The sequence below is a fragment of the Rhyacophila brunnea genome, unplaced genomic scaffold (genome assembly GCF_057557595.1).
Source record: "Rhyacophila brunnea isolate RB1 unplaced genomic scaffold, BYU_Rbru_1.0 scaffold_17, whole genome shotgun sequence".
NCBI lineage: Eukaryota > Metazoa > Arthropoda > Insecta > Trichoptera > Rhyacophilidae > Rhyacophila > Rhyacophila brunnea.
The window spans coordinates 9977124-9996901 of NW_028232827.1; the positions used below are offsets into that span (position 1 = coordinate 9977124).

Consider the following 19778-nt stretch of genomic DNA (forward strand, 5'->3'; position numbering starts at 1 on the left):
ATTAAAATGACGACTGTTGAAGATAAATGACTTTGCGATCAACTCCCAGTTTAATTATATTTAACAAAAACATGGAACTGGTTTGGATAATATGTTAGAAATATACATACTATGGCAAAGTATTCGCAGAATGAAAATCAAGAAAAATATCAAAACAAGTAAAAATAGAGGTTACCGACTTTGATACTAATAAGTACCTATATTTGAATGGGATGTTGTAATTTTTTTATGAACTAGCACATAAGTATGACGATCTAACAAAGAATATCCACTATTCTTTTCCTAGTATATAATATGTGAGAAAATATAATATAGCTTTTAATATTTTGATATAGTACAGTAAAACCTCGATTATCCAGATTTTCGATTATCTGGATTATTTTCATTAAAAGACAAATTGGATATAATCGATGCATTGAAACGCGGTAACTCGGGACGTTATCTATCTAATAAATATGGTGTCGGAACGTCAACTATCTCGGTTATAAAAAAACAAAGTGAAACTATTATTAAGTTTACTAACTGTTTAATGTCAGAAGATGGAATCTCAGGGCGGAAAGTGATGAAAAAATCAGGAAATAAAGAAGTTGAAGAGTGTATTTTTATGTGGTTCATACAAAGCCGAAAGAGTCACGTCGGTAATACAACCGATGGATCAGGGTGTAATAGAAACATTCAAACGTTAATGATTATATAAAACATATGCTTCGACGATTATTTGCTAGCAGACAAAAATAATAAAGAAAAAGTTATCAGCTTCTAGAAGAAAATAAATTTAAAAGATTTTTACTACATGGCAGCAGATAGTTTAAATTCTTTAGATGTGTCAACTTTGAAAAAATCATGAAACAAAATTTTGAAAAGAACAGAACCTGCTTTGAGCTATAAGCAAAAATCGATAATTGATTTTTTTAATAAAACATATGATATTATGAATATTATGTGTAAGTATGTATATGTAAATCTAGACAAATAAAAATTATTCATACTGAATAATATACTTGTCTTTCCCTGTCAATTATGATTCTTTTTCGATTATCCGGATTTTTCCTTATCTGGACTATCTTCATCCTCAATTAGTCCGGATAATCGAGGTTCTACTGTATTTGGTATTCATGTATTTAGGCATCGCTTATCTGATATATTCGTATTTGATACATCGTTTGAAGGTTACGATTTTTCGATTTCAATTTTTTAGTCAATATTCAGTAAAATATTAAGCCATTGAAAAGTAAAGTAACTAGAGAATGTACGTATTCTATATAATTTCGCGCATTCATTATTTTAATGAAATTCAAAGACTCATTGATATACTGAAATATGTTGGCATACCTTTAGATTTTTTCTCAAACTGACCTCTGGCATATTAGCAGCATAGCGTAACGTGCGGCTGTTATAAAAAAATAAAATGAAAAAAAAACAACATTTTTCTTTTACTGCTGTCCGAATAAATCATTCGCGAATTGAATATCAACGCGGTGAGACATCGCAGATATATTTAAAGATTGTATTATATGTATGTATTGAAAAAGACATCGATTCTCAAAGCTTAAAAATCGAGACCTTTGAGCTTACAGGGTATACAGGAGCACGTGTAGTAGGTACACACTCATTGAACGAGCGATATTTTACTTTCATAGATTATAACGATGACCTTCTCGCGGCTCTAAATTGGCTAAATGTTGACCCATAATATTTTACTTGTTGTTTTTCGTAATATTATTTCCTTCCTATACTCAACTAATACATAATAAAGCATGCCTACAGTATTTTAGAATCAAATTGTACATAAATTAATAGATTATCATAAATGAACAATAACAAAACATAAATCGCCAAATGACACTTTTAAATTTAGTACATCATGCATTCAAAGCATTAAAGACAAGCCATAAAAATTATTAAATTATACCTAATTTAGTTATTTTCTCTTTTACGTATACAATAATAATAAAATTAGAATGTCACTAAAGGTTCAAGTACATTATGACCACATTACGTGGTGTCATGTGCTGTCACAATAAGCAGCCACTACGGGAAAAAGTGTGGAGTGTCATTTTTCTTGGTATTTAAAATGTTATCAGACTGATACTCCCATCGCATAGCACATTTGAACTTTTAAACGAACATTGTCAAATCTGCCAAAATCACCAGAACAGTGAGGTCACCTCACGCGTACCGCACTTCATCGACACCCGAATGAATCAATGAACGTTTTTATCATTTTATTCATCCCTAAATATTTTCGGCACACGTCTTTTTTGCTTTTAGTGATTGGCACTATGTATTTTCTATAAAGATATTGTCTATTATTTATGGTCTGCAGGTTGAGTTCTGTTCAAAATATTATCTATGCATGCAATATCGTAAGTAATTTTAACGTACGCACACGTAAAAGCTGTTAAAATTAATTTAAATTAGCATGAATAATAATTCAAAATACTAAAATATTAAAGTTAGCTCTCTCCATCGTTGCATTTATAGTATCATTCAAAATATTTTGCGAAAAGACGAAACCTGAGACTAAATTTGTCGCCGTACCAGCATGTGACAGTACGTGACGTGATGATAACCGTCGGAATTTCACTGGCAATCCAGACTTCGGTGGTTGAACGGTGTCAACAAAGATGCACATAAGTTTTTATAGGAGGTTAGAACCTGTCTTGAGTTTTTAGGCTATTGATAGTGATATTGTTGAATTAATTATATCTAATACATTATCTATTTGTGTAAATTATTAAACTTGTGGGTTAGTCCTTTTTGCATAAGGATCCAACTGCGGCCTTGTCGCTTAATTTATCGAGACAACAGAGTGATAAGTTGTCTTTAAACTAAACGGACGTGGATCCGCATAAAAATTAAAAATATTTTTTATTCCGAGGGTTTTATAATATTTTTGCCCAAAGAATTATATTATTTAAGCGTGAAGCATTTTCTTTTGTATTTAACTAGCTCGTGAAAATATATATTCCAAGATTTAATTTATTCCGAGAAATAAAATAATATGAAAATCCTCTAAAATACGTTCGTTAATTCTTCTATATTTTTAAACTTTTATGTAAAAATTTATAATTTTAGGTAAACACAATCTTTGAATTAATATAATAGAATAATACAGTATATAAAAAGGGCTTTCAAAATTATAATATAAAAAGAAAAAGAGTATAAAACTGTTTAATAAAACATTCAAACTAATTCGGAAATCTTATTTAAACATACTATTACATAAAGATATTATAATTGTATTTAATAATTATTAATGTAAAAATTTTCAAATGTGGTAAAGGTATGTTGTACAATTAATAATATGACATGTTTTTTTTATAATATTAATACACATACATAGTTTACAAGTGCTCGAACAGGAATATGAGAATATTTTGAAATATGTTTAGAAGGAACTAAAAGTTGAGTAAAATGTTTATAAATCCATGTAGTGCCAATAAAACCACCAAAACCTGAAACCAAACTAAGTGCTGAGAAACGCAAAAGAACCCAATGAAACTCTATACCGTCTAAACCAGTGACGTGGATTGAAAATGGCATGCATTAAAAACGATAAATTGTATTAATTATTTAAAAAAAAAAACAGATTAATTTTAAGTTTATAATAATATAATATATACTGCGAATGGATATATAAACTCATTTTGACTTTTATATCAAGAATTTGACACTCAAATTTTGCTTCATAGATTCTGGTCAATAGTAGTATAAAAACGTACAAAAATGCATACAGCATGTTGTATAATATTAATACATTTTTTTATTACTTGGAATGTATCAATAGCAGCAATAGTTATCCATGACTAAAGTGCATTAAATTGTGCTTTGACTGAGTTTAGGTACCTAAATGCATTTATATTGTGCCCATAAGAAAGAGTACCAATGGTCGGTAGAGAATAGGTGGTCAAAATCATTGTTGACATCCAATAATAATTACAAGATAAAAAGAACCTTTTATATACCACGTTTTTAAATTTTCTGTTGAATCATATTATTATAAACTTGACAATTCTATGTATGAATAAAAACTTTTATAGAAATACTGAATAAAAATATTATAGAATACAGAAATGTCATTTTGATATTTCATATTGATTTCCATAGTAACGCACGTATATAATAATAATTTAGTTGCTAAGACCCACTTAGCAACCAATAATAGTGAATTGTAAATATTACTTTTAACGATTTTTTTCCTAAACAAACAAAACAGAATTAACTGAAAATGAAATCAATTCTGCTTAAAGATAGCCAATAGTATTAAAAGAATGCATTGTTTTCGTGTTCTGATATATTCTAAAAGTTTCGAATGTCTAGGTAGTGGGAAGTTAGTTAAAAATCTTGGACAAACAAGAAAAAAATTGTACTGTACAAGAAAAAATCTGTACCGGACACACAAAAATACGAGCTAATAAAAAAGTGGTAAAAATGATAAAGCATTGACAGAACAGAAAAAAATATATTTGCTTTTACTTGCTGAAATAAAACCACCCTGCTTTACTGAAGAATTTCTTTGCTCAAGTTTTCCTATACATACGGTCTCCTTCAGGAATGTTTACAAGCAAACGAATACCGACTGATACTTTTCATCGCGCTTTCATCTTTCGTTTTCAGTTTTCCCACGACCTCACGAATACAAGTGACAATTTTCCTCGCATTTTCTTTCGCCGCCTGTCGCTTTGTTTTTCACGACTGTATTTCCGCGGATAAAATCCTTGTGTATCCGGTTTTTTGCGAAATTCTTGTACGACCCGCCGTATTTGAGTTCACGTAACATTAAAACATACACAGCTCCAGGGTCACACATTGCAGAATTTTTCTTGGTTTCTGGAACATTTTAATTCACCGAACACAATAATTATTATTAGCTCACAATTCTTTCTGACCATAATTTTTCACGATCACAATTTCTTTGCTGAATAATTTATTTATTTAAGAAAACAAAACATGTTGACATAACAAATCTAAATTCAAGGCATACACAACATGAAATTTACATTATAACAAATATTACCGCCGCAAGAGAGCAGAAGAGACTATAGAAAATAATAATAATAATAATATAAAAAAAAAATCAAAACACACTTAAGTACAATTTAATACAGAAATATTTACAAGATTAAAATAACTTTTTATATACCACGTTTTTAAATTTTCTGTTGAATCATATAAACTTGACAATTCTATGTATTAATTAAAACTTTTTATTGTACTTAATAGAAATACTGAATAAATATAGAATACTGAAATGTCATTTTGACATTTCATATTGATTTTCATAGTAACGCACGTATATATTAATAATTTAGTTGCTAGGACCCCCTTGGCAACCAACAATAATAACATTCCATACAAAACAGAATTTACTGAAAATGAATTCAATTCTGCTTAAAAAATGGCTAAAAGTATTAAAAGAATGCATTGTCGTCGTGTTCTGATATATTCTAAAAGTTTAAAATATCTAGCTAGTCGGGAAGTTAGTTAAAAATCTTGGACAAACAAGAAAAAAATTATACTGGACACACAATAAAAAATCTGTACCGGACAAACAAGAATACGAGCTATAAAGTTTCAGAAACAAAATGCAAAGTACATCATTGAAAATGTCTATGTCTTTAGCGAGCGCATTTACTAATCTTGCACCCCTCGCTAATGGTGCCTGCGGGTCTATGCTATACACAAGCCTGCTTTCGGTCCCCTACGGCAGCTAAATAGGGTAGTAAAGTATCTAATTATTAACACTTATTGGTAACAATTACAATAAGTTAAACGTCTGAACTGTCAAAACTATCTTTATCGGTCTAAAATTTATCACAGCCACGAGAGGTTCTGTTAAAACACAGTACTTATTGTAACAATTATAATAACTAAATTATTGTAATTGTTACAATAAGTGTTAATAATTTGTTACTTTTCTATCCTATTTAGCTGCTGTAGTGGACCGAAAGCAGCCTTGCGTACAGAATAGACTCGCTGATAGGCTTGACACGAGGAAACGGTTTCCATCCAGAATAAACCATCGCTGCAACCACGTAGGTAATTGATAGGGGTGTGTTTATTAAAATTCATTAGGAAACATGGATTAGAAACCATCCCTCGCGATAACAGGCAAAAGTGTTTCAAGGGCAGAAGAGACGTACGAGATTCAAGAGAGTGAAAAGTAAGCATACCTTGTAGAAAGGCAGTTGGAAAATAATCATTTGACAATTTATCGAATGAAGACATCGAAGAAATTTTTTCTGGACGCGTTCTAAAATAAGCGTATAGGGAACCTAATAAGGACACCAGATAATCGACCCATATTCAAGAATACTATGAAGTAATGAGATGTAGAGTGTACGTAAGACATTTGGATTCTTGAATGGTTTGGACTGTCGCATGATGAATCCTAGAAGCTTACTCGCACGTAGAGCCGTAGAAGTTATATGCGAGTGAAAAGATAATGAAGAATCAAAAATTATTCCAAGATCTTTTGCCTCAGATTGACGCTTTAATGATTATAATGAAGAAAGCCAAAACCCATCCCGTCTAACGACGATAATGATTTTAATGGAAAATATGGAGTGGTTCAAATTTAACAAAACTGTGGAAGGTAAAGTAAATGAATAAAAAGATTACAACTATTACGAACAATTTGTAAAGCATAAAACAACCCATTAATGAAAATTATCGTTGGCATTGCGTACGCCTCCTTAACCTGCCGATGGCGAATGCGTTGGTTGGATACAAAAACTATGGCCGTATGCCAGTACGTTCTAAAATTAATTTCCGAAGAACGACGGGAAAAATACTTTCCAGAGTTATTTTTGGCGGGTTTTTTGCGTGTCCCGCAGCTAAAATAGAGCCGTGGAATCACATTCGGTTGTTCATTATAAGATCTGTGACTGTTGTAATATGTCGAGGTCACGACAGAAGGTAAGCTGCCGCTTGATACACTAAACAGACTTCTGCTGTAGGATAAATATTTTTTTAATTCAAAACATCTTTAAAATGTTTAAAAAAAATCATCGTTTTATTTAAAATATAGTTACGAGCAAAACATCGAGAGTGTCGATGGCTTAAAGTAGGTACACATCACGGGAGATGGCACTTCGTAAAGAGAGCTCGTTATCCGGATGGAAATATCTGGAGCAACATTCAATTTGATGTAAAATATCTAAGCATCATGATTGTACTCATTCAACACCAAACTAGACCCGTTAAACGCTTAAATTCTAATAGTTTTTATTTATATGTGTGTCTTGTCACCTTACGAAAGCCCATAGCAATCGTATAATGTGTTTCCAAAATAGATGCTTGATGTGGATACTGATGTACAGTCAAACAAATAACACCCGTTACACATACAGCGAATGTAATGTGAAACCTGCTTTACAGTTCCACGGACCACTGCAACCGATTGGCAGAAAATAATCGCGTGGATTTTTATCGCTGTGATAAAATTCGCAGTGTGTGAAAAGTGGGATATGAAGAGTGGACCGTGCAGCACTTCGTCATTTAAAATATTGATTTAACTCAGGTACGTGGTACTGATGTCTCAAGAGAGATACAAGCTAATTGGATTGTAGCGCCCTAGAATGTCATACCATTTACAGGCTATGTACTGTGGAGTTATGGGATGTTGGCATTGTCTGAGAAAACACAAGAAGACTGGTTTTTGAAAGCGCTGCGTGGCCTCAATAATGTGCTCTAACTAAGGAGCAGAAATGGACATTAAGGATAATTTATTATAATATTTATTTATTTATTTATATATTTTAATTAGGTATAAAGAACAAATATTTTTTTGAAGTTATACTTATTATGGGGCGTTTGGTAGAGAGTGAAATTGACACGTTATGAAAGTTCGCGACAGTATAAAGTTAGCTGCGAATCAATCAGCTGTATACAAATGCAAGTTTTATAGTAGAATTGTCCCGTTGCCTAGGCAACGAATTTATTATTGACAGCCATTTGCAATTCCTTACGTAAACAAACGATTAAACGTCAGAGTGGCATTTGTTACTTTAAAAATAAAAACAACGAGAAATAATTAAATTATTTAGTAATATAAGTTGAAGTGTATAGAAATAAACCAACGGCGCTTTAATAAGCGGCTCTTTTTCTTAAGTGTGTAATTAAACAAGATAATAATAAGGGCTAGTCGAAGAATATAGGTTTTTACAAGTTTTGTTTTATTATGCCAAAGAGATATAACTTCTAACGCGCATACATAAGTACACGCATCGATTTTTTTTAGTTTTAATTCCACCAAGAATTGAAAGTAATCGCTATTAAAAAAAAAAAATTCAAATTTTTAATCGAGATTGCAATATCTAAACTGAGAAATTGCATTTTATTTTATTTGTTTAATAATATCTCGTGTATACGCCACGCAAAGAACATATGGATGCCGGTGACAAATGCTATTTCCTATGTCAAAAAAAAAACAAAGCACGACAAAGCGTGCTGAAGAGATGTCAGCGCGTTAGAAAATGCTTTCGCGCCCGCCGGGGATTTCTAGTCGATTCATTTCCGGTCACTCTTTTAACAAAACCCTTTATCCGGCTTGGAATAAGCTCTACCATTATTTTTGTGCTAGACAATACAGCGACCGTCAATAGAACAAAGTTATCGAGCGCTAAAAATACTTTTACGCAACAAGTCTTAGTTATCTTTCATATCATTTTTTATGAGTATCAATGAAATTTTTCTCAAACAAAAGTATTGTTTTTGTTTCAGCAACTGTGTAATCTTGACGAAAGCAATTTTTTATTAAAAAAAGACAATAAAACACATTATAAATGAGTTATATCATCACTTTTGAAGACACTATTTGTGCTCCCGAATGCACTAAATGAATAAACAACTCAATCCGTGTCAGCATATTGATAGGCGATATTAAATACATTACCGCAAATACAAATTCTTTAACATCAATTTCCCGTAGTGTCTAATTATGGTAAACTCACTAAATAGCTTACTGCAATTATAATTTCCGCAACATCCATTTTTCCACATAGTCAGCTATATCCGATGACGCAACCTCTATAATATTATAGTAACGGTCTCAATTATAATTATTTCCTAAATATTCTTTTCAAGATATTATTTTTATTGTAAGTACGTCAAAACATAGTGGATCATAATTATTTATTAGACATGTCACTCGAATATAAGTTCCCGGTCTGTTAATATCTCAGTCTCTGTATTGCTCAGCACAACATCTCATTCTACCGATATTTGGACCTCACAATAGTATCATAAGTATTGTAACATACTCTTGTACCGACTGTTTACGCTGCAAATAAAACTCGCTCCTCCATACATTGGAGCAACCGCCAAATTTAATCTCGACTTCTTCATCCACCATCCATGGCTCCTATACATTTCTACTTTTCGAGACCGACGTAGTTGCAACCCCCTCAATTTGAGTGCTTTTAATGAAAATCGGGTTTAGTTCAGAAAAAGTAGTTTATCATTTCTTTTATCTAAGAGTGATCTCCAAACATATTTTGCGGTTTTCATAATATGCAAGCTCTTAATTATTAAAATAATATAATTAATAATATATGTCGATATTAACACAATTCTAAGGGGCACTTTTAATTAATTTTGTAATTAACGTGTTAATTTGCATTTGAAAAGTAATTAGCAAAAACACAATTTTGTGCGGCCCGTAAGCTATGGGTTAAAATAAATAATTTGCATCTAAGTAACGATAACAATAATTTTCTCAAAGGAGAGATAATAAAAAAAATCCTTTAGACATCATGTAAGTAGGTATTGCAATCTGAGCACTATAGCCTTTGAAATTTACCGAAAAATAAAAGTTTATTCCGGAGTCCGCAAAACAATGCCAAATAGTTAGTGTTCTCAAAGGTAGATGCCAAAAGTTTTGTTCTACGTTTTGTTGATAAAGTTCTGCTAGTTAGTTTCTAAAAAACGTTTTTTTTTGTTTTGATAATAATTGTAATCACAGAATTGCAGACCTCTCTATTTGGGCTTTGCTTCTAGATAATCATATATTTTATTTTATATAAATTTGAACAACGAAAATATTATGTGCTTCATATTTTGGTTCATTATAAAACAACGAACGCAGAGTTATACAACTCATTTATATACTTAGTTTTGTATTTCATCATACAATGTAAGATTAGATATTAAGTGAATTGAAAATAAACATCTGTGAAGTATTATAATTTTGCAGATTCATTAGCAAATTTATTAACACTCGTTTAGAAAATTAGAGTACTGAGTAAACTTGTGTATATAATATTCAATTAACCCCTGAAAAACAATTATTTTTATTAACTGTAATCACTAACTTTATCATACTATATATTATTGCTACCTCTATAAAAGTATACTAAATATATTATGTGAATTCATATTTGAATAAAATTAAGTAGTTAAAATTTTTAATTGACAAAGAAAGTTTATATTATTATGCTTCATGTTGTATAACAAAACAAAAAACAAAATGATAAATAAGATAATATATGAAATATTGTTAATTATAAAACAAGTGTAAAAACAAATAATATTAACATAAAACATGGTTAAAATTAGATGTATATATTTTTCAAAAGTTAACGCAAGCTTTTTGAAAAAGTTAGATTGAAATAAAAGACGACGAATCCAGATTTGAGTGCTCGATTGGACCAAATTAATATCCTTTGCAAGAGTTCAAAAGAATCTCTCTTTCCATGACTATGAAAAAGCATAATGCAGTACCAATATTTATTTCAATATACTTAATTAGATTTTTTTCAAAGAAATTATATTTATTTCAACACTGAGTTTAACTAGGGGTTGGAATACCAAATGAAAATACCAATACCTATACCTATACCAATACTTCCTATACTTTTAAAACCCGAGAGCGACTGGCGAAAATATTTGGATAAATTTAAAATTACGGAAGTAGGTACCTACATACCTTAAATGCAAATGTATTTTTGCAAATCTGCACGTGTAATTGCTGGTCACGAAATGAAGTCGAAGGGCAACGGAAGTAAACCAGATATCGCGTAACCCGACAAAAAGTACAGTCCTGTTAAACTTTTAATGTCAATTACTACATTTTATTTCCACTTTCAATACCAAATACATCGGTATTGTCTGATTTTTAAAAACGGTATTTCGGTATCAAAAAATTCATATTGCAATCCCTAAATCTAACATTGAACTGTCATAAAAATAGCATTACTATAATTTAAATACCTACCTATCGGCTTATTTACATAAAAACATTAAGTATAACAAAATTATGTAGGTACATTATTATAGGTAATTTGTAAAATAAATATTTATGTAGGTATTTAAAATAAAAGATATCGAAAATGGCGTATTATTAGTGTACGCGACATGTAATTTTCATTTCCAAATTTCGAATGCACGAGCTGTCTATTTTTTTTTTTTAATAATATTACTTATATAATTTGTACAATATATATGGTCAAAAATAAAGAAACTATGCGTTATGATTTATTGGTGTAGTAACTACCAATAATTCGTTATTAAACTGGCAAAGACGTCCTAAGTAGATTTCATGTAAAACAAATAACATAACAATGGAGTTTGACATTGACCTTAAGGTGAAGAGTAATCAATACCCTCAACAATTAGTAACAAGATGTCAATCTGTATTAGGTACAGTAATGCTATAAACCTTAGTAATTAAAAGGGGCTTACTTGATTGTCCGTCTGCGTGAAAATGTATACTCGAGTTCAGCACTGGTGACAGCATTAAGCTGCCCGCCTCCCCTTTCCGGCTCTGCAACAAATAATACGAAATGTTCCTTAACCACATTATTTGTATTTTAATTACGTGTATTATTAATTAAACTGTTTTACTTTAATGTCATGTGAAATTCATTAATGTGTGATCACAATTAATATTACCATCCTACATTCATTCTGTGAATTTCACTATAATAGCTATACCAATATTATTTATTGATCTTGAATAACTATTATTAAGTCAAGCTTTAGAACAAATTTAGAACAGTTTGATTTTGGTCTGTCAAAAGGTTCCGGAGTTCCGATAAAACTTATCCTAAATAACGGACTTGCAACAATTTATTACGAGTATATAAAATCTCCAGATAGCAGCGTTGGAGTGGTGAGGTAAGGTGGGGGTAGAAAATCGTGTTACAAAATTAACCATTATAAATTATTTTAGGTTGTGACTATTGTTAAATAATAATTACGCTTAATTAATATTCTTCCTAAATTCGAAATATTAATAGGTTAGAAAAACTCACTTAGAAAATATATAACAAATTAAAAAAACACATATTAAGTGACAAAATCTTGGAAAGTGTAGAATTATAACAAACATATTATTCTGTTTGCTGGACGAGAGCTTTAGCCACGGACCTATTATTCCTAACCTATATGTGTTTTCCTTATAGGTTTTCTCTATTATACATGATCTGAAGTTGTTTTAAATGTGCTTTAAAGCTTTGATAGAGTTTTAATAATGTTTAATTTTCACAATTTTGTAAATCTTAATAAATCCTACTTCAAAAATAATAAATAACGTTGTCTTTAAATTTATCTGTACAAATAGTTATTGAATTGTACATTTTATAGCAGTTAAAATGATTCATTAAAACATATGAAAGGAGTTTTAAGCATTATAAGTACCTACTATATATTGTGTTTTACTTTAATATATTTCCTGACATTAATAGCGATCAATACCGGTTACACCCTCTCAAATACGATTCTCTGAAGAATGGATTTTTAATATTAATACTATAGACCGAAGGTACTTGATGAAATTCGAATTTAAATTCTAATAGATTTAAGTTTTGTACTATTCCATTTGAGTCGTTTTTTGCGACCCGGGTTTTGCCTTCTGGCTTCTTCAGGTACTATGTGCACTCACCAAAAGGTAAATATACACTGACAACAAATACAATTATTAGCTCTAACTTATATAACGATCAATACAATATAAATCAATGCAATAACAAAATATATAACAAACAAATAATTATGAGGTGTTTGTAAAAAAACCCCTACCTAAATATATAAATCGTCAAAACCTAATAATAGATTATTAGTAATTATAAACAATAAATAATTACAAGATTAAAAGAACTTTTTATTTACAACGTTTTTAAATTTTCTGTTCAATTATTCTGCTCAATATGTTCAAACTTGTACTTGATATGAAGTAAATAAAAAATAAACAAATATAGAATACTGAAATGTCATTTTGATTTACATAGTAACGCACGTATATATTAATAATTTAGTTGCTAGGACCACCCACTTAGCAACCAATAATAGTGGATTGGATTACGGATTTCTTCCGAAACAACTTTTCATACAAAATAGAATTAACTAAAAATTAATTCAATTCCTCTTAAAGATAGCTAACAGTACTAAAAGAATGTATTGGCATCGTGTTCTGATATATTCTAAAAGTTTAAAATGTCTAGCTAGTCGGGAAGTTAGTTAAAAATCGATTGCAAGATTTGTACTGGATAAACAACCACCGGACAAATAAGAATACGAGCTAATAAAAACGTTGTAAAATACTACACTCAAGAGGTGTAAAATCATCATGGGAATAATGGTCCTACCAAAAATACTGTAGTGTTGATATCAAATAATGATCATAATACATTAATATGATTTTTATATAAACAAATATTATACGAGTATTATACAAGGACTGGTGTCTTCATTTTAAGAACTTATTATTATTATTATTGCTGTCTTAAAATCGTTGGCTAAATATTAAATAAACGTCACACGAAAACAAAGCCAACACTCTGTTGTATAATATACGTTATAATAATAATATAATGCTTGTAATGAAATTTCTTGGCATTTTCGCAAATAGTAGCTATTCTGATATCGCATTCTCTTAGCAAAGTGAAATGTTAATGGACTCCTTTAGCGTAAAAATTAAGATATCACAAATCTTAACGATTTCGCAAGAGCTCTCTGAACACGTATTAGATTTTTTTTCAATAAAACAACAGAGATTACATATAACAACGCATTCTGTCAATTTACATTGTAATTTACAAGAGAACATAATATATTATATTGTATATTCTGATTAACATAATGCAAATTGCTGGATTGAGAAAACACATCGGTCGGAACTGTTTCTGAGGTATTCATTATTTATTAATTTTATGAGCGTGTACTTAATAGAACTCTATAATAACAATTTTTACTGCAATCAATATAAATAACTGAATTAATAATTAAAGAAAACATAATATTTAGTAACTATTTCCACTTTTTTATTATTATAACGGTTTTACCTGCTTCAAATGGACATTGCCAACTAGTATAGAAACTGAATTATTGTGGAATAATTAACATAAAAATTTGCACATACATAATTTAAAAACGTCTTGGATATATTATACCTACTAGAAATAATATTTTTTGAAAAAAAAAGACACCCAATGGGAATTCAACCTGTATTCTTTGAATTAGCGCCAATGTACTTTAACAATTAACCTACGGTCGTCTTATCTAATTATGACGAAAATAACTAGTAGTTTTTACATGAAATGCAAGATATCAATTAAGTACCCTAATTACTAACTGACACTTGGATCACATAAAATTTTAGTTATAATGTACGTTCTCCAATTACCACTAAACTATTAAAAAAACATAACGATAATATATTAATATGATTAGTATGTTTATTTCTTATTAATCATGGTTCTATGATATACGTTATCATAAAAATAGCTAACAGAACGAATTTATTAGATCGGCTTTAGTTTATGTATTTTACTTAGGTAGGTATCTAAAAATATATATTGTTTAATAGTTATATTAAGTTATTAAAAATACATATACTTATATAAAATAATTCATTCTTACCTCTGATAAGATCCTCTGAATATTTGTATCTCTATTGAGGCACAGATATTGTAGGTACTTTTTCACAAAATTTTCCTGAATAGATCGATTTAAATTGTAATTAAAATAATATTTAATTAAATAAACAACTATGTACATTTTTTAAATTAATTACTAATATAACAAAATATTTATGGCATAAGGTATATTATATACATTTGTGAGTGATATAGAATTATAGGTACACAACAGAGTAGGTATATTATTTATAATCTAATTTAACTAATATTTAAATCATTCTTAATTATTTATTAGATGTAATGATAATATTTTGAAAAATAAAAAAATAATAAAAAAAATACCTATTTTTTAATAAGAAAAAAAAATTTTTTGACACTTCAACAAGCCATGAGGCCCAATAATAATAGTGCAGTTTAACAGTAGTATAGAATTATAAGTGAAAAAAGTACTCAGACTTTGAGAAAATCACATAAATATATTGTGACCTTATCGGGAATCGAGCTCGGGGCCCTTGGATGAAAGGCCAGCGCATTACGACTGGATTACGAGTGTCGAATTGTCAAATGAAAATTAATTATTACACTTTTATGTGACGTATATCTAAACAGATTTTTCGTACAAGTACATACAACATAAATACTAAATGTTTTTTGATTTCAAGAGACGAAAACTAAATTATAATAGTTAGTAACATTATACTTCACAATAAATTGATATTTTTCATATTGTAGAAATTTATGAGAATATTTACAATCGGATTAAATAGGTAATTGTTTTTGATTCTAAATTTAAAAAAAAACCATATTTTATAGTTAAGCGATGGCATAGTTATTTAATATAATATGTATAAAACTACTGTCAAAATATTTTTTAACAATTGGGCATTTAAACCAAATCCAATTATTGGTCAATAATGAATACTACCTATCTATAGAATTAAAAATAAAATGGAGAATATTAAATTTGTCAGTGTTTTGTAAATATATCTCAAATTAATATACATTAAGTATATTATAAAGTGTGAACACGAAAGCAACCCATTTAATTACTGTTGTTTATTTAGGCTTATATTAATTATACAATATAATAAATGAATAATGATTTATATTATATGCCATAATGATATACGTATTTATTAAAAGTAAGTAAGTTAGACACCAATGTGAACAACAGAACTTTTTATATACCACGTTTTTAAATTTTAATTTAATTCTATGTATTAATAAATACTTATTTGTGTATTTGATAGAAATACTGAATAAATATAAAATATTGAAATGTCATTTTGACATTTAATATTGATTTCCATAGTAACGCACGTATGAATTAATAATTTAGTTGCTAGGACCCCCTTAGGAACCAATAATATTGCTTTACTTTTTACGAATTTTTTCCGAAATAACTTTCCATACAAAACAGAATTAACTGAAAATGAATTCAACTCTGCTTAAAGATGGCCAAAAGTAGTAAAAGAATGCATTGTCATGCAGTGTTCTGATATATTATAAAAGTTTCAAATATTAATCTAGTCGGGAAGTTAGTTAAAAATCGGTTGCAAGATTTCGACAAACAAGAATATGAGCTAATAAAAACGTGGTAAAAATGAAGTAATATTTATACGAAATTGGAGTAACTAGCTTTCAAATGTAGCTGTTAATATTATATTATAATATACTATGTATAAAATCACTGTAATGGTAATAATAAGAATCATAATATGAGAAACTTAGATTTATATTATTGGATGCTTTAACATAAATAATTTAATGTTTTTATTACAACATTTACGACATAATAATTTAATGAAGGTTAAACTATAAATCTATAATGCAGTTAAAACGTCACAAAATATTTTTTTTAATTGACACAATTTAACAGTACCTAATTGCTTAGTGCCAAGGTATGTAAGTATGATACTATCTTATTTAAAACATATTTGGCTTAGATGATTAAGCGAATAGCGTAACAGATTTAACTTAATGACTAAGACATCTTTTTTGAAACATCCTGTTCTCCCGCATATTTTCAAGTCGAGTTTATTGTAAAATATGTTACTTACAATAAAATTGGTTGATAATTTGGACAAAAAATCGTCAACTCTCTAATCATGGTAAAAAAGGATATGTACCTAAAAATAAATTGTAAAAAGTGAAAACATTTTTTGATGATTAATGGAAGTTAATTAAAAATATAATAATAATAAAAAAATCAACATTACTTTTAATTTTTTGGTAGGTACCTGAGTAGCTAATTTATTTGGGCTATTTTTTAAAATCTTTATTATTAACTCCTGTGTTGACCTTACAAGTTATCCTTGAAAAAATACATGGGCCGTATGGCCTGAAGGTTGGTGAAAATAGATTGCATTACAGATTTTTTTTCAAAAAATCCGTGTTTACCTTAAAAATGAAAATTAAATTTAATTTAATATACTTACCAAAAATATAAATAACAAAAAAACTTAACAATATTGTAAGCTATGAGTAGTTAATACGCAGATTAACAATGTTTCTACTACACCAACAAACACGTTAAAATAATGTTTGTCTGGTTTAATTATTATATATTTATTTAAAAATTTATACAACGGATTCAAATATGATATTATGTTAATACAAGTGAGTCATATAGGTATTAATATAAAAAATATTTTAACAAAAATTTTATATAAATAATATAATATCACAAAAAACTGCTAAACAATCCAAATTTATTTAAGTTTTCTACCATTTTAGTTCAGTTGTTTTTTGCGACCCGGCGTTTGCCGCCCGGCAATTATAATTATTATTAAAATACCATCAAATACTTTCTTCCATGGTGTTAACCCATAGAATAATTAATTCATCTCTTGGTCGATAGTTTTAATTTCCTAAAGAAACGTTAAATATATGCTTCATAATCTTCCTACGAATATATTTTATTGTGTTATAAGTAATATTGAAATGTTCCAGTATATATTATGGAGAGTGTAGGTATTGTCAGTTTTAAAGCAAAATATTTTATAATATTTGTAATTTTTAATCATAATTTTAAATATATTTTTTAAACTATTGAAATATTATGACTATCAACTGACTATGGAGTGGAGTTGTAACTAAACTATAATTGATTTTGTAGGTAAAGTACTATTTTTTTTTTGTTTTTACGACATACATAATATTTCAGCTTTGAGTTCTAGGTTTTTATACTGTAAAGAATATAGACAGGATAGCCTAAGTTAATATAAGGCTTTGGTTGTAATAAAAAACAAGCACAGTACTATTAAAAAAAATCCACTTAATTAAAATAAATAAGATTTTAAGTAACGATCTCCACGATGGATGATAGGCTAGCGCGTCGACTTATAATTTCATGGGAACCGAGTTCAAATCCCAGGCATGGAAAAATCATATTTTATTTTTCAATATGTGTTTGGACCCAGGGTTTGGACAAAATAACCTAAGAAAGTATCTACCGTCCATTTGTCGTAAAAAATAAAAAGTCTGTCAATACATTTTGCAATCTTTTTTGGATGAAACACGATAATTTTTTTTATGCATAATTTAATTAAAATCAAAGCCAATTTCATCCACTTGGAAGGACATTCTCAAGTACTTATATAAATATATACACACACGTCACACATATAATATGTAAAGTCTTTACACCAAGAATAATTGACAGTTAACCTCATTAAATTAATAACTATAACATAATAACATAATTAAGACAGTTTTACACGGTACAATAATAAGTTGATTCATTCAAATTCAAATGTTGGCATGTTTGTGCAACATGCCATTGTTTTTCTTCCTGGAATGTTTGCATAGAAAAATCAATGTCATATTTTCAGTGACGCGCAAAAAAACACTTCATACACTCAATTCAAAGCACGAAAACACAAATAAAAATCCCTCCGAATTTCAATCCGGCACATTCTGAAAAAAAGGTAGCGTTTCGTAGGCAGAGTTAAAAAAAACTTCTAGGCAAAAAAAACACAAAAAATACATAAAAAATAAAACGGCGCGAAAGACGCGAATTGAATTTTGATATGCCACTGTGCACTGCCGGCGTAGAGGGTCTACGGTGAAGGCTGTATCACAAGGCTTGACGTGTTGTGTTGTTACCTATCGAGGATTTACCCGAGGACCCGACGACGCATTGTCGCGGATCTAGAGACCGGTCGCAGACTGATTAGGAATTCAAATTTGAAGACCGGGCAAAAGTGCTGACACACACTTCAAACGGACGCGTCGCTTTATTTTACGTGTGCGTGACAAGCTATACAGGACTGCCGAAAGTCTTTTTCATTATTTATATTGTATTAATTAACTACTTATTTATTTTTATTTTTATTCAACGAATAATTCGCAACATTTAAGATTTTTTTTTATTATTAAACATACATAATTTTGAAAACACATCTGAGAAAATATATAACCATTAGAAAAAAAACCTTTTTTTTAAATATGACACCTAACTCGAATCAAACATCTAACGCGCCCATGCACATATACCACTATGCTATAGGTACAATATTTCTTAATTGTGACAAATTTTAACTAATGGCTCTTATTACTCTCTGAAGCGCAATCTAAATTGAGTTACTATTGGCGATCGGCTTTTGTATTTTTAAATCAAAGAAGGTATTACTTTAATTAGTAACCGACGTCACGGATCACTCTAACATATTTTGCTGTAACTTAATTGAACTTGCTAATAATTTAATTAACAATGTTTTTATTCAACGAATAATTCACAAGATTTAAGAACGTAACATTATAATTGTTGAACATACATAATTGGCACATAGGTAAATGGGCGCGAAACTCGAGAGATACTGGTTCGATTCCAGCTGGGTGTCGTATTTTTTTAAAAAAGGTTTTTTCTATTGGTTATAATTATATTTACTAAGAAGTGTTTTCAAAATCTTGTAT

The 19778-nt window shown here is 29.1% G+C and overlaps 1 protein-coding gene across 4 annotated transcripts in view; it reads right to left on the reverse strand.

Annotated features, from left to right (window-relative positions):
- The window catches only part of tn (tripartite motif containing protein thin), a 201398-nt gene extending 182365 nt beyond the window's left edge, over nucleotides 1-19033 (reverse strand). For 2 of the 4 annotated variants that reach the window (XM_085944165.1, XM_085944162.1), the window contains exons 1-3: nucleotides 18984-19033; nucleotides 14863-14937; nucleotides 11686-11767 (exon numbers count right to left, since the gene is read on the reverse strand). The gene's annotated coding sequence lies outside the window, so the exon portion shown is untranslated. Of the gene's footprint in view, nucleotides 1-11685; nucleotides 11768-14862; nucleotides 14938-18968 lie in introns of all 4 variants that reach the window. The other 2 variants (XM_085944164.1, XM_085944161.1) reach the window with 1 other exon arrangement.
- Between the last annotated feature and the right edge of the window lie 745 nt (nucleotides 19034-19778).